This window comes from Nerophis ophidion, unplaced genomic scaffold (genome assembly GCF_033978795.1).
Source record: "Nerophis ophidion isolate RoL-2023_Sa unplaced genomic scaffold, RoL_Noph_v1.0 HiC_scaffold_38, whole genome shotgun sequence".
Classification (NCBI taxonomy): Eukaryota; Metazoa; Chordata; class Actinopteri; order Syngnathiformes; family Syngnathidae; genus Nerophis; species Nerophis ophidion.
Window position 1 is genome coordinate 528,918 of NW_026906960.1, and position 12,947 is coordinate 541,864.

The 12,947-nt window shown below is 37.6% G+C and overlaps 3 protein-coding genes across 4 annotated transcripts in view; 2 read left to right on the forward strand and 1 right to left on the reverse strand.

Annotated features, from left to right (window-relative positions):
• Positions 1-12,947, forward strand: part of LOC133546717 (gastrula zinc finger protein XlCGF17.1-like) — a 113,560-nt gene that overhangs the window by 87,869 nt on the left and 12,744 nt on the right. The window contains exon 1 of one of the 2 annotated variants that reach the window (XM_061892521.1): positions 6,688-7,138. The exons of the other annotated variant lie outside the window; for it this stretch is intronic. The gene's annotated coding sequence lies outside the window, so the exon portion shown is untranslated. Of the gene's footprint in view, positions 1-6,687; positions 7,139-12,947 lie in introns of those variants that run through there. 2 annotated transcript variants of the gene reach the window in all.
• LOC133546709 (oocyte zinc finger protein XlCOF8.4-like) overlaps positions 1-12,947 on the forward strand; it is a 233,491-nt gene that overhangs the window by 78,891 nt on the left and 141,653 nt on the right. The window lies entirely within an intron of this gene.
• Positions 1-12,947, reverse strand: part of LOC133546706 (zinc finger protein 568-like) — a 129,060-nt gene that overhangs the window by 69,292 nt on the left and 46,821 nt on the right. The gene's annotated exons all lie outside the window — the stretch shown is intronic.

Here is a 12,947-nt window from a genome sequence, read left to right on the forward strand (position 1 = left end):
TTAGTAATAAAAGACACTAGTATATGTACATATCATGTATAATTGTGTGTGTATACACTTTGGAGGTGTAAGAGAACAACAATAATATGATTATTAGTAATAAAAGACACTTGTATATGTACATATCATGTATAATTGTGTGTGTATACACTTTGGAGGTGTAAGAGAACAACAATAATATGATTATTAGTAATAAAAGACACTTGTGTATGTACATATCATGTATAATTGTGTGTGTATACACTTTGGGGGTGTAAGAGAACAACAATAATATGATTATTAGTAATAAAAGACACTTGTATATGTACATATCATGTATAATTGTGTGTGTATACACTTTGGAGGTGTAAGAGAACAACAATAATATGATTATTAGTAATAAAAGACACTAGTATATGTACATATCATGTATAATTGTGTGTGTATACACTTTGGAGGTGTAAGAGAACAACAATAATATGATTATTAGTAATAAAAGACACTAGTATATGTACATATCATGTATAATTGTGTGTGTATACACTTTGGGGGTGTAAGAGAACAACAATAATATGATTATTAGTAATAAAAGACACTTGTATATGTACATATCATGTATAATTGTGTGTGTATACACTTTGGAGGTGTAAGAGAACAACAATAATATGATTATTAGTAATAAAAGACACTTGTGTATGTACATATCATGTATAATTGTGTGTGTATACACTTTGGAGGTGTAAGAGAACAACAATAATATGATTATTAGTAATAAAAGACACTAGTATATGTACATATCATGTATAATTGTGTGTGTATACATTTTGGAGGTGTAAGAGAACAACAATAATATGATTATTAGTAATAAAAGACACTTGTGTATGTACATATCATGTATAATTGTGTGTGTATACACTTTGGAGGTGTAAGAGAACAACAATAATATGATTATTAGTAATAAAAGACACTTGTATATGTACATATCATGTATAATTGTGTGTGTATACATTTTGGAGGTGTAAGAGAACAACAATAATATGATTATTAGTAATAAAAGACACTAGTATATGTACATATCATGTATAATTGTGTGTGTATACACTTTGGAGGTGTAAGAAAACAACAATAATATGATTATTAGTAATAAAAGACACTAGTATATGTACATATCATGTATAATTGTGTGTGTATACACTTTGGAGGTGTAAGAGAACAACAATAATATGATTATTAGTAATAAAAGACACTTGTATATGTACATATCATGTATAATTGTGTGTGTATACATTTTGGAGGTGTAAGAGAACAACAATAATATGATTATTAGTAATAAAATACACTTGTGTATGTACATATCATGTATAATTGTGTGTGTATACACTTTGGAGGTGTAAGAGAACAACAATAATATGATTATTAGTAATAAAAGACACTTGTATATGTACATATCATGTATAATTGTGTGTGTATACACTTTGGAGGTGTAAGAGAACAACAATAATATGATTATTAGTAATAAAAGACACTAGTATATGTACATATCATGTATAATTGTGTGTGTATACACTTTGGAGGTGTAAGAGAACAACAATAATATGATTATTAGTAATAAAAGACACTAGTATATGTACATATCATGTATAATTGTGTGTGTATACACTTTGGGGGTGTAAGAGAACAACAATAATATGATTATTAGTAATAAAAGACACTTGTATATGTACATATCATGTATAATTGTGTGTGTATACACTTTGGAGGTGTAAGAGAACAACAATAATATGATTATTAGTAATAAAAGACACTAGTATATGTACATATCATGTATAATTGTGTGTGTATACACTTTGGAGGTGTAAGAGAACAACAATAATATGATTATTAGTAATAAAAGACACTTGTATATGTACATATCATGTATAATTGTGTGTGTATACACTTTGGAGGTGTAAGAGAACAACAATAATATGATTATTAGTAATAAAAGACACTAGTATATGTACATATCATGTATAATTGTGTGTGTATACACTTTGGAGGTGTAAGAGAACAACAATAATATGATTATTAGTAATAAAAGACACTAGTATATGTACATATCATGTATAATTGTGTGTGTATACACTTTGGGGGTGTAAGAGAACAACAATAATATGATTATTAGTAATAAAAGACACTTGTATATGTACATATCATGTATAATTGTGTGTGTATACACTTTGGAGGTGTAAGAGAACAACAATAATATGATTATTAGTAATAAAAGACACTAGTATATGTACATATCATGTATAATTGTGTGTGTATACACTTTGGAGGTGTAAGAGAACAACAATAATATGATTATTAGTAATAAAAGACATTTGTATATGTACATATCATGTATAATTGTGTGTGTATACACTTTGGAGGTGTAAGAGAACAACAATAATATGATTATTAGTAATAAAAGACACTAGTATATGTACATATCATGTATAATTGTGTGTGTATACACTTTGGAGGTGTAAGAGAACAACAATAATATGATTATTAGTAATAAAAGACACTTGTGTATGTACATATCATGTATAATTGTGTGTGTATACACTTTGGAGGTGTAAGAGAACAACAATAATATGATTATTAGTAATAAAAGACACTTGTATATGTACATATCATGTATAATTGTGTGTGTATACACTTTGGAGGTGTAAGAGAACAACAATAATATGATTATTCATCATTTGCCACACTGATCGATAACATTTTCACCGATCAACCGGAGAATCAAATAACAGCAGGATTACTATTTAATGACATAAGTGATCATCTACCTGTATTCAGCATTTTCCACGATTTCTTTGATAGGAGAAAAGATAAAAAAGCTGTCCAATATAGATTTATTAGACATCAAACACGAAACTATGGCAGCATTCAAGTCTGAGTTATGGAGGGAGGTTTATACCTCCACAGACCCGGATGAGGCATATGAAACTTTCCTTAATGTTTTCATAAAACTGTACGATAAGCACTGTCCAATTAAAAACATGACATTAAAGACAGCACCGTTAAAGACAAACCGTGGATCACAAGAGGAATACTGAAGTCTTGCAAAAAGAAAAATTATCTTTACAGAAGACATTTAATGTACAGAACCAAAGAAACTGAACACAAATATAAAACGTACAAAAATAAGTCAACACAAATAATAAAGCACTGCAAGCGAACATATTACTGTAACCTATTAGAACAACATCAAAATAGCATCCAGGGTACGTGGAAAGTTTTAAATGGTATCATTAAAAAAACAAAACATGACACATAAGGAACATCCTAGCTATTTTATAGAAAATAATCTAACTATAGATGACCCTAAAGGGATAACTGATGCTTTTAACAACTTTTTTGTAAATGTTGGACCTCATCTAGCAAATGAAATTGTACAACCTGAAAACAGTGCAAAATTTAATGAACAAACCATTCAAAACTTTTGAATCGTTTTTTATTTCCCCCCGTAAATGAAAGTGAAATCAAAACAATTGTAAATTCTCAGGAAAACAAGAAGTCAACAGACTGCTGTGACTTGGACTTTTCTCTGATCAAGGTAGTTGTTGATTTTATAGCTGTTCCCTTCACTTATATTTGCAATATTTCTTTTATAAAAGGTGTCTTCCCAAAGAAAATGAAAACGGCAAAAGTCATTCCCATTTTTAAAAGTGGAGATAAGCATCAGTTCACAAACTATAGGCCTATTTCTTTACCCTCACAATTTTCAAAAGTCCTTGAAATATTATTTAAATAAATAAATGATAAATGGGTTGTACTTGTATAGCGATTTTCTACCTTCAAGGTACTCAAAGCGCTTTGACACTACTTCCACATTCACCCATTCACACACACATTCACACACTGATGGAGGGAGCTGCCATGCAAGGCGCCAACCAGCACCCATCAGGAGCAAGGGTGAAGTGTCTTGCTCAGGACACAACTGACATGACGAGGTTGGTTCTAGGTGGGATTTGAACCAGGGACCCTCGGATTGCGCACGGCCACTCTTCCACTGCGCCACGCCGTCCACGCCTTGTGTCAAGACTTGACAGTTTTATTGATAAGCATCACTTGCTAAGTGAACACCAATACGGTTTTCGATCCAACAGGTCCACTTCCATGGCAGTGATGGAAGTAGTTGAGGAGGTAACCACTGCAATTGATAAGAGGGACTTTGCTGTTGGTGTTTTTATTGACCTGAGCAAGGCCTTTGACACCATCGATCACACATTGCTTTTAAACAAAATGCAGAGGTATGGTGTCAGAGGTCTTGCTCATGATTGGTTGAAAAGTTATCTTGGAGGCATAGAGCAGTATGTGCATATGAACAATGTAGATTCAGACTAAAAGATCATAACACATGGAGTACCCCAAGGTTCTGTACTGGGACCAAAATTGTTTTTACTATATATTAATGATATTTCTAAAATCCTTAAAAAACTCAACTGTATTCTTTTTGCTGATGATACAAGTCTGTATTATTCTGGGCAAGACCTTGACCAACTCCTAGAGACTGTAGAGATCGAACTCCACATACTAAAGCAATGGTTTGATGGCAATAAACTATCAATCAACCTAAATAAAACAAAATATATCATTTTTGGAAATAGGAAAAATAACATACAGCGTCATATAAGAATTGATGATATGGAGATAGAAAGGGTGTATTCAATAACATTTTTGGGAATCTATATAGATGATAAATTAAATTGGAAACTGTACATAAATATACTTAAGACAAAGATGGCAAAAAATATTGCTATGTTACATAAAATTAAAAACTCTGTGAATCAAAAGGCTCTTATCATGTTATATAATTCTTTCATACTCCCATATCTTAATTATTGTGTTGAAATCTGGGGAAAGAATTACAAATCAAACATCAACTCTATATTTTTACTTCAAAAGAAAGCGATTAGAATTGTAACTTATGCGAATTATCATGACCATACCAATGCTCTGTTCATTCAATGAAAAACATTAAAACTGCACCATCTTGTTGACCTCAATACTACTATTGTGGCTTTCAAAGCTCATAACCACATGCTGCCTGGGTGTCTACAAGTGAGATTTAAACCCAGAGAGAATCCCTATGACCTCAGAGGTTCAGCTTTCTTTCAGAAAGCCAAAATAAGAACAAGCTTAAAAAGTAGATGTGTTTCTGTTAGAGGAGTTCAACTGTGGAACAGCTTGGATGATTCCTTCAAATGTTCCAGTTCCATTCACACATTGAAAAAACACTTTAAGACCAATGTCTTGAAAAAATATATCACTCTTGAATTAACATTGTAGTTAATACTATGATGAATGTTAATTAAAAATTAAACATGAGATATAAATAATAATAGAAGTACAATTGTTTGTATATATTGTATATATAATTAGTGCAAAGGTCTTATATGTACACAGGGATATTTCACATGCCTGTACTGTGTATAAAATTGAACTACGTTCATGTTGTTTATAATGTTGTTTATAATGTTGTTTATAATAAGTTGTGCAAAGGACATTTTGTAATTTTCCGAAGTTTATTTTGTACTTGAAATTGTTTACAGGGTTAGGCACAATAAGTGTTTAACTTCAGCCTAAACCCTTTCGGTCTGTAACATTTTTAATTTTCAATCTCTGAATGTACAACTTTTTATTTTCAATCTATGAATGTACAACTGTTTGTTTGCTTTGTTGACCATTGACCGAAGAACAATAAACTTGAACTTGAACTAATTATTAGTAATAAAAGACACTTGTATATGTACATATCATGTATAATTGTGTGTGTAAACACAATAAGAGAAGAAGAATGGCGCCACATATGCTGTGTCCACATGTTGTCTGCTCACTATACATCCATTCATTGTTACCTCAGCAAACATGACGCAAAATACTTGCATATGTTTTTGAGAACGACAACGACTGAATGTTTGACGACAAACAAAAATAGAAATTTTGTATTATTACATGTTATAACATTCTTTGTACAGTAGATGACGCCCTTGTATTGTGCAAATGATCAAAGAGGGAAAAAACACCTGAAGTCTTGTGACTGACATCTATTCTGCTTTACTGGATCACACTTGGGAGAGTTTTGCATCATAATAAAGTACATTCAATACTTGTTGAAATTCCCTTTTAAAAGACTTCAAAATGTAACGCTTGCCAAAAAGTAATTTGGAGTATTGAAAAAAACATAATGAACTTCAATATGATTTATTTCATTAAAATAACTGAGATTTAGGTTGTTTTTATTCCAGAAAAGATGTGTCAGTAAGTAAATATTTTCCACATCACTTTATGTTAAGTGCCATAATGTTTAGTTATGGGCTGATTCCAGGTTTTAAAAAGGTATTGCAACAAGTCAACAGTACTGAATAAGTTGTATTATATTTTTTAATTTTTTCCAATATTGATGCAGCAACTATAAAGCAGAAAATACGTGTCAATCATTTAGAAGATACTGCAAGTCACTTTTTTGCTGGCATCATGTCGTAATTAAGGGGTTATATTTCACATAAAGTCTATTTTTTAACGTTAAGAGTACTTATAGTGCTATAATATTTTAACATATTTATGAACAATATAACAATACATAATATAAGACTACTAGATAATACAATTTATTATATCGCTTTTTTAAAGCACGAAACATCTCGCGAGAGCAGAGCAGCGGCGTCTCGTGACGTCAAGTGTGCCAACTGTCGTAAAAGCACATGGAAGAAGGACAAAGAAGTGAAGGCGGACGCTAATAAGTTAGTGTTGTTATTTGTTCGCTATGATGTAAATATTTATGTCGTAAAGAGACATATTTAATTATTTATTTCAGGGTAGAACGTCTCAGTCTGCGAGAATCTTTTCGTTACTTTGCTAGTCAGGACTATAAAGCTGAGAAGCGTCACGTGCTAGTTAGCTTAGCTTGTTAGCTTAGCCTGTTAGCTGCTAACAAAGAAACGCGGACGTTATCAACACTTCGCTAAGTAGAAATCAAATGTGAGTGTAAAGTGTTGTGATTGTGTGAAAATGTGCGAAAGAACGTGAGCAAAGTGTGAGGAGGAACTTTCCAAAAGAAAAGAGGAGGACAATCAACTACTGGACGCTGTTTTCAAGAAACATCAAGTTGTGTTACACATAAAAGGTTTGTTGACTTCTTACTCTCACATCTTTACTAACTTTATATTTGATTATTAACACTATTCTTAAACATATTGTGTATAAGAAAGTAAATTGTCTTGTGGGGATGATGCACTGCCTCCAACTCGTACCTTTTTAAATGTCTTAATACTTTTAAATACATTGCCTCTCAATTTGTATCTTGTAAATATTAAGAAGCTTACAGAATATGTTTTTCTTATTCTTATTATTATTCCACAGACATTATTACATGTCAAATTTAGAGGAAAAAAAACCCAGCATGTTTAAAGGAGATAAAATAAAAAGACTACTGAGTACATTTTGTTAATCAACTAATTCTAAATTAGATGTTATTTTAGAATGCTTAAGTGCAGTTCCCCTCTAATAATTTTGATTGACGGTACATTTTGATGGTTGATAGGCGGAACCTTTTAATTGGCTATTGTCTACAGACGTGCACAAATTCAGAACACTCGATGTTTCCACAGACAAATACATATAAATTCTCAGATGAAACAGTCTAGAGAGCCAATTCCAATTACTAGATAGTCAAAGTTAATGTAAACTTTTCAACTATTCAACATCATCATTGTCAAATGCTTACAATTCCCGTATTTCCTTGAATTGCCACAGGGCATATAGTATGTGCCTGCCTTGAATTACTGCCGGGTCAAACTCGCTTGGCAAAATAATTAGCGCATGCTTAGTATTACCGCGGGCTTCACGGTGGCAGAGGGGTTAGTGTGTCTGCCTCACAATACGAAGGTCCTGCAGTCCTGGGTTCAAATCCAGGCTCGGGATCTTTCTGTGTGGAGTTTGCATGTTCTCCCCGGGAATGCGTGGGTTCCCGCCGGGTACTCCGGCTTCCTCCCACTTCCAAAGACATGCACCTGGGGATAGGCCCCTCCCACCTCCAAAGACATTCACCTGGGGATAGGTTGATTGGCAACACTAAATTGGCCCTAATGTGTGAATGTGAGTGTGAATGTTGTATGTCTATCTGTGTTGGCCCCGCGATGAGGTGGCGACTTGTCCAGGGTGTACCCCGCCTTCCGCCCGATTGTAGCTGAGATAGGCGCCAGCGCCCCCCGCGACCCCAAAAGGGAATAAGCGGTAGGAAATGGATGGATGGATGGATAGTATCACCGCCTGGTCAAACTCATGACGTCACGAGTGATCATTTTGAAAATGGAGGAGGCTGATTTCAATACCTGTAATTTTAAATCGCATAAAGGGAAGAAGATTAAGAGCTATTCAGTAAGATTTAAGGTCCAAGCTTACATCACACTCAAATTTTTACTGCATGCCTTTGGTAAGTGCCGGAAGGAGAAGAGGTTTTAAAATAATTAGCGCATGCTTACTTTTACCGCATCCCTTTTGATAAGCGCAGGAGTGAGAAGATGTTTTAAATTAATTAGCGCCCCGGCGGAAATTCAAGGAAATACGGTATACAGTATGTATACAGACAAAATTACCAGAAATATCATTTTGTATTTCAACTATTTTCCCTCAAAGAAGCTTTGAGGCTATAATGTGTGTTTTTTTTATTACTCGATTAATTGAGCAAATAAATCAATGGATTAGTTGATTACTAAGATCATGGATAGCTGCAGCACTAATTATATGTGATCATGTGGGATCCCTTTGTGCAGCCCTTTGAGACACTCGTGATTTAGGGCTATAAAAGTAAACATTGATTGATTGATTCATAAAAATGAGACCGTTTAGCCACACACTATTTATTAGAGGTTTATGTCAGTGGCGTGTAGACTTTTTTTGAAGCAGTGTAACATTGAATCTGGTCTGGTTTTATTATTTATGTATGGAAAGTCTGGAATCTATACCAAAATGTATGTTGATTCTTTTCGGTACTTTTTGATACTTTTCTAAATAAAGGGCACCACAAAAAAATGTATTACTGGCTTTATTTAAACACAAAATCTTAGGGTACATTAAACATATGTTTATCATGCAAGTCTGTACTTAAATAAAATAGTGAACATACTAGACAACTTGTCTTTTAGTAGTAAGTAAACAAACAAAGGCTCCTAATTTAGTCTGCTGACATATGCAGTAACATATTGTGTCTTTTATATTCTATTATTTTGTCAAAATTATTAAGGACAAGTGGTAGAAAATTAATTATTAATCTACTTGTTCATTTACTGTCAATGTCTGCTTGCTTTATATCTTAACATGTTTTATCTACACTTCTGTTAAAATGTAATAATCACTTGTTCCTCTGTTGCTTGATACTTTACATCAGTTTTGGATGATACCACAAATTAGTGTATCAATCCGATACCAAGTAGTTACAGGATCATACATTGGTCATATTCAAAGTCCTCATGTGTCCAGGGACATATTTCCTGACTTTATAAATATAATATGAAATAAAAAAACTAAAGAAGATTTTGTGATGATAAATATCGATGTAATCATAGTATCGACGAGATACATTCCTGTACTTGGTGGCTTGCTTATGGTTGTCCATCGATTCGATGATGACCATCTTCTTTTATTTGTGAGTCTGCTGATGTTTGAACAGTCCGGTTCCTGGATCCACAGATGCGGTTACAGACCGGGCATGTGAAGGAGGTGCTGGGGGGAGCAGGGGTGGCTCGGCAAGCATGCCTCTTCGCACGCTTTGCTGCACGGTGTTGTGTGCGCTGTTCCTCTATATAATCCACTCCCTGTGAGGAGTGGGAGCGCCAGAGGTCTCGGCAGGAAGCAAGTTCCTCCAGTGAAGAGGGGTTGATCTGGCATCTCTTCAGTGTGGTCTTCATTTGGTCTTTGAACCGCTTCTTCTGCCCACCAGCACTGCGTTGGCCTAGGTGCAACTGACCATAGAGGATTTTGCGTGGGAGTCTATGGCTGGGCATTCGGATGACATGCCCCAACCACCTGAGTTGATGTCGGGTCATGATGGACTCCACACTGCAGCTGCCTGTGGAGTTTGAGGTTGCTGTTCTGAAAAACCCTTCTCCTTAGACGACCAAAAGATGCTGATGCTTGCTGGAGGCGGTTCTGGATCTCGTCATCCATTGAGCAGGTGTCAGACATTATGCTCCCCAGGTATTTAAAGGTGGGCACCGTGAGCAGCTGTTGCCCTGCTGCTGTGAGGGTTTTGTGGGAGGTCAGCACTAGACTGACAGAGTACCTCTGTCTTCTGGGTGTTGATCGTCAGTCCCATTCTGGTATATGCAGTTACAACTGCCGAGAGGATGTTTTGCAGAGCCTGTGGTGTATGGGCAACCAGGGCACAGTCATCGGCGTATTGCAGCTATATGATGGTCTCTGAGGTCCGCTTGGTAGTTGCCTGTAGCCTCCTGATGTTAAACAGGTTACCATCAAGCCTGAAGTCTATGGTAACTCCAGCCTGCTCCTCCATCCCCCTACGTAGCAGTGTTGTGACACAGACGAGGAAGATATTGAAGAGAACTGGAGCCAGCACACAGCCCTGCCTCACTCCGGTTTTCACACCAAAGGGATCTGAGCGGTGTCTTCCCACTACCACTCGGGCCATCATCCCAGAATGGAACTGTGCAAGGATAGTGAGAAACTTGGGTGGACACCCAAATCTCTTCAGGACTTGCCACAGTAGGTCCCTGTTTACTGTGTCAAATGCCTTTGAAAGGTCGACAAAGGCAATGAACAAGTCCTTGTGCTGCACCCGGCATTTCTCTTGGAGCTGACGTGTCACAAAGATCATGTGAACTCTCCCCCTGTCCTTCCGAAAACCACACTGCGACTCTGGGGTGACCCGTTCTGATATTGCGGGGATGAGTCTGCGGAGCATGACCTTGGCAAGGACCTTTCCAGCAATGGCCAACAGAGAGATACCCCTACTATTGGAGCAGATGGATTTGTCTCCTTTGTTCTTGTAGAGGGTCACAATGTTGGTATCTTTCCACTGTTGCGGGACACACTCTCGTCTCCACACCTCTGAAATGTAGAGATGCAGTGTCCGTGTACAGAGGTAGCCTCCTACCTTGTCAGGTCCAGGGGATTTATTGTTTTTCAGGGTTTTGACTGCATGCAGGATTTCTTTGAAGGTTGGGGGGAGGTCGAGATCTGGCAAGCTAGGATGTTCAGGGAGCTCTGCAAGGACAGTTGGGTCCACTGGGGTAGGCTGGTTGAGCACGGTGTTAAAATGCTCAGCCCACCGCTCCACTATCATAGCCTGATCCTTGATTAAAGATGTTCCATCAGCAGATCTAACAGGTGCCAGGGAGCAGTTTCTGGGGCCGTAGATGGTTTTCACTGCATCATAGAAACTGTGCATATCATTTCTATCAGCGTGAGACTGGATTTCATTGGCCTTTGAGATCCACCAATCATCTTTCAGTTTTCTGAGAGTTGTTTGGGCCTCAGAACGAAGGGCTTGCCATTGCCTTTTATGGAATTGGGATTGTGGGTTGTTCAGGGTAGCTCTGTGTGCCTTGTGCATTCTGTACAGGAGGGTGGAGATCTCTCCAGCATTCTGGTCAAACCAGTCCTGGTGTTTCTTAGCTTTGAAACCAATGACTTGGGCTGCAGTGTCAAAGAGGATGGTGGATAGGGAGGTCCACTTCTCATCCATCCCAGACTCTGGGGTGATCAGCGGCTCAATGTCTGCCAGCTTCTCAGCTAGGGAGCGACGGAAGTTGTCACGGGTGTCGCTGCTGGAGAGTCTGGCACAGTTGAGTGTTTTCCTCTTAGGTGCACCGTGACGTGTTAGGGGCCGAACATGCATTCTGACCTTTGTCAGAATCATGCGGTGGTCGGTCCAGCAGTCTGCCCCTCGCATAGCTCTTGTAATGAGCACGTCCTTGAGGTCAGCCCTCTTCACGAACGCAAAGTCGATCAGGTGCCAGTGTTTGGACCTGGGATGCATCCAGGATGCCTTATATTTATTCTTTTGTTGGAAGATGGTGTTTGTGATGGTAAGATTGTGTTCCGCACAGAGACTAAGGAGTCTCCTGCCACTGGGGTTGACTTTTCCAATGCCGTGGGCGCCTGTCACACCATTCCAGTTTTGCGTGTTCTTTCCGACTCTTGCATTGAAATCACCAAGAAGCATGATTTTGTCACTCCTCGGGATGTGACTGAAGATGTCATCGAGTGCCTGGTAGAAGCAATCCTTCTCTTCATCATTGGATGGCAGAGTTGGTGCATAGGCACTTAGCAAAGTGACATGTCTGGATTTTGCAAGGGAGATGCGAAGAGTCATGAGCCTTTCACTGACACCCACTGGTGATTCTGTGAGCTTGAGCAGAAGGCTGTTCTTGATTGCAAAACCAACTCCGTGAAGGTGTGGTCCGCCCATGGGGTATCCTTTCCAAAAGAATGTATAACCCTCTCCTACTTCATTGAGTGAGCCTTCCTCGAGGAATCGGGTCTCACTGAGTGCTGCCACATCCACATTGTAGGGCTTTAGCTCGCTGGCAACAAGTGCTGTTCTGCGCTGTGGTCTGTCCGGACTGGCATCCAGGAGTGTCCTTATGTTCCATGCTGCAATTCTAAATGGTATAATCTTTGTATTTCGACCGCGTAATGGAATGTCCCGACAGGTGCGGTTTCCTGCCCGGGTACTGTGTTGAGTGGGCAATCTTTAGGCCACCTTTTCTAGGCTTTTCCCCAATTGGGGTGAGCAGTGCGGTCCCTAAATAGGGGCTGCTCAGACGCACAGGAGTCTGCCGGAAACAGCTGCCACTCAATCCCGGCTGCTAACGACCGTTGTCCTGTGCCGCTGACGTGCAGAGTTCCAGCTAAGAGCTTCCAGCTCATTCAAACCTGCCCCCGTTACTGGACGCTCCATCGCCGTCAGACTT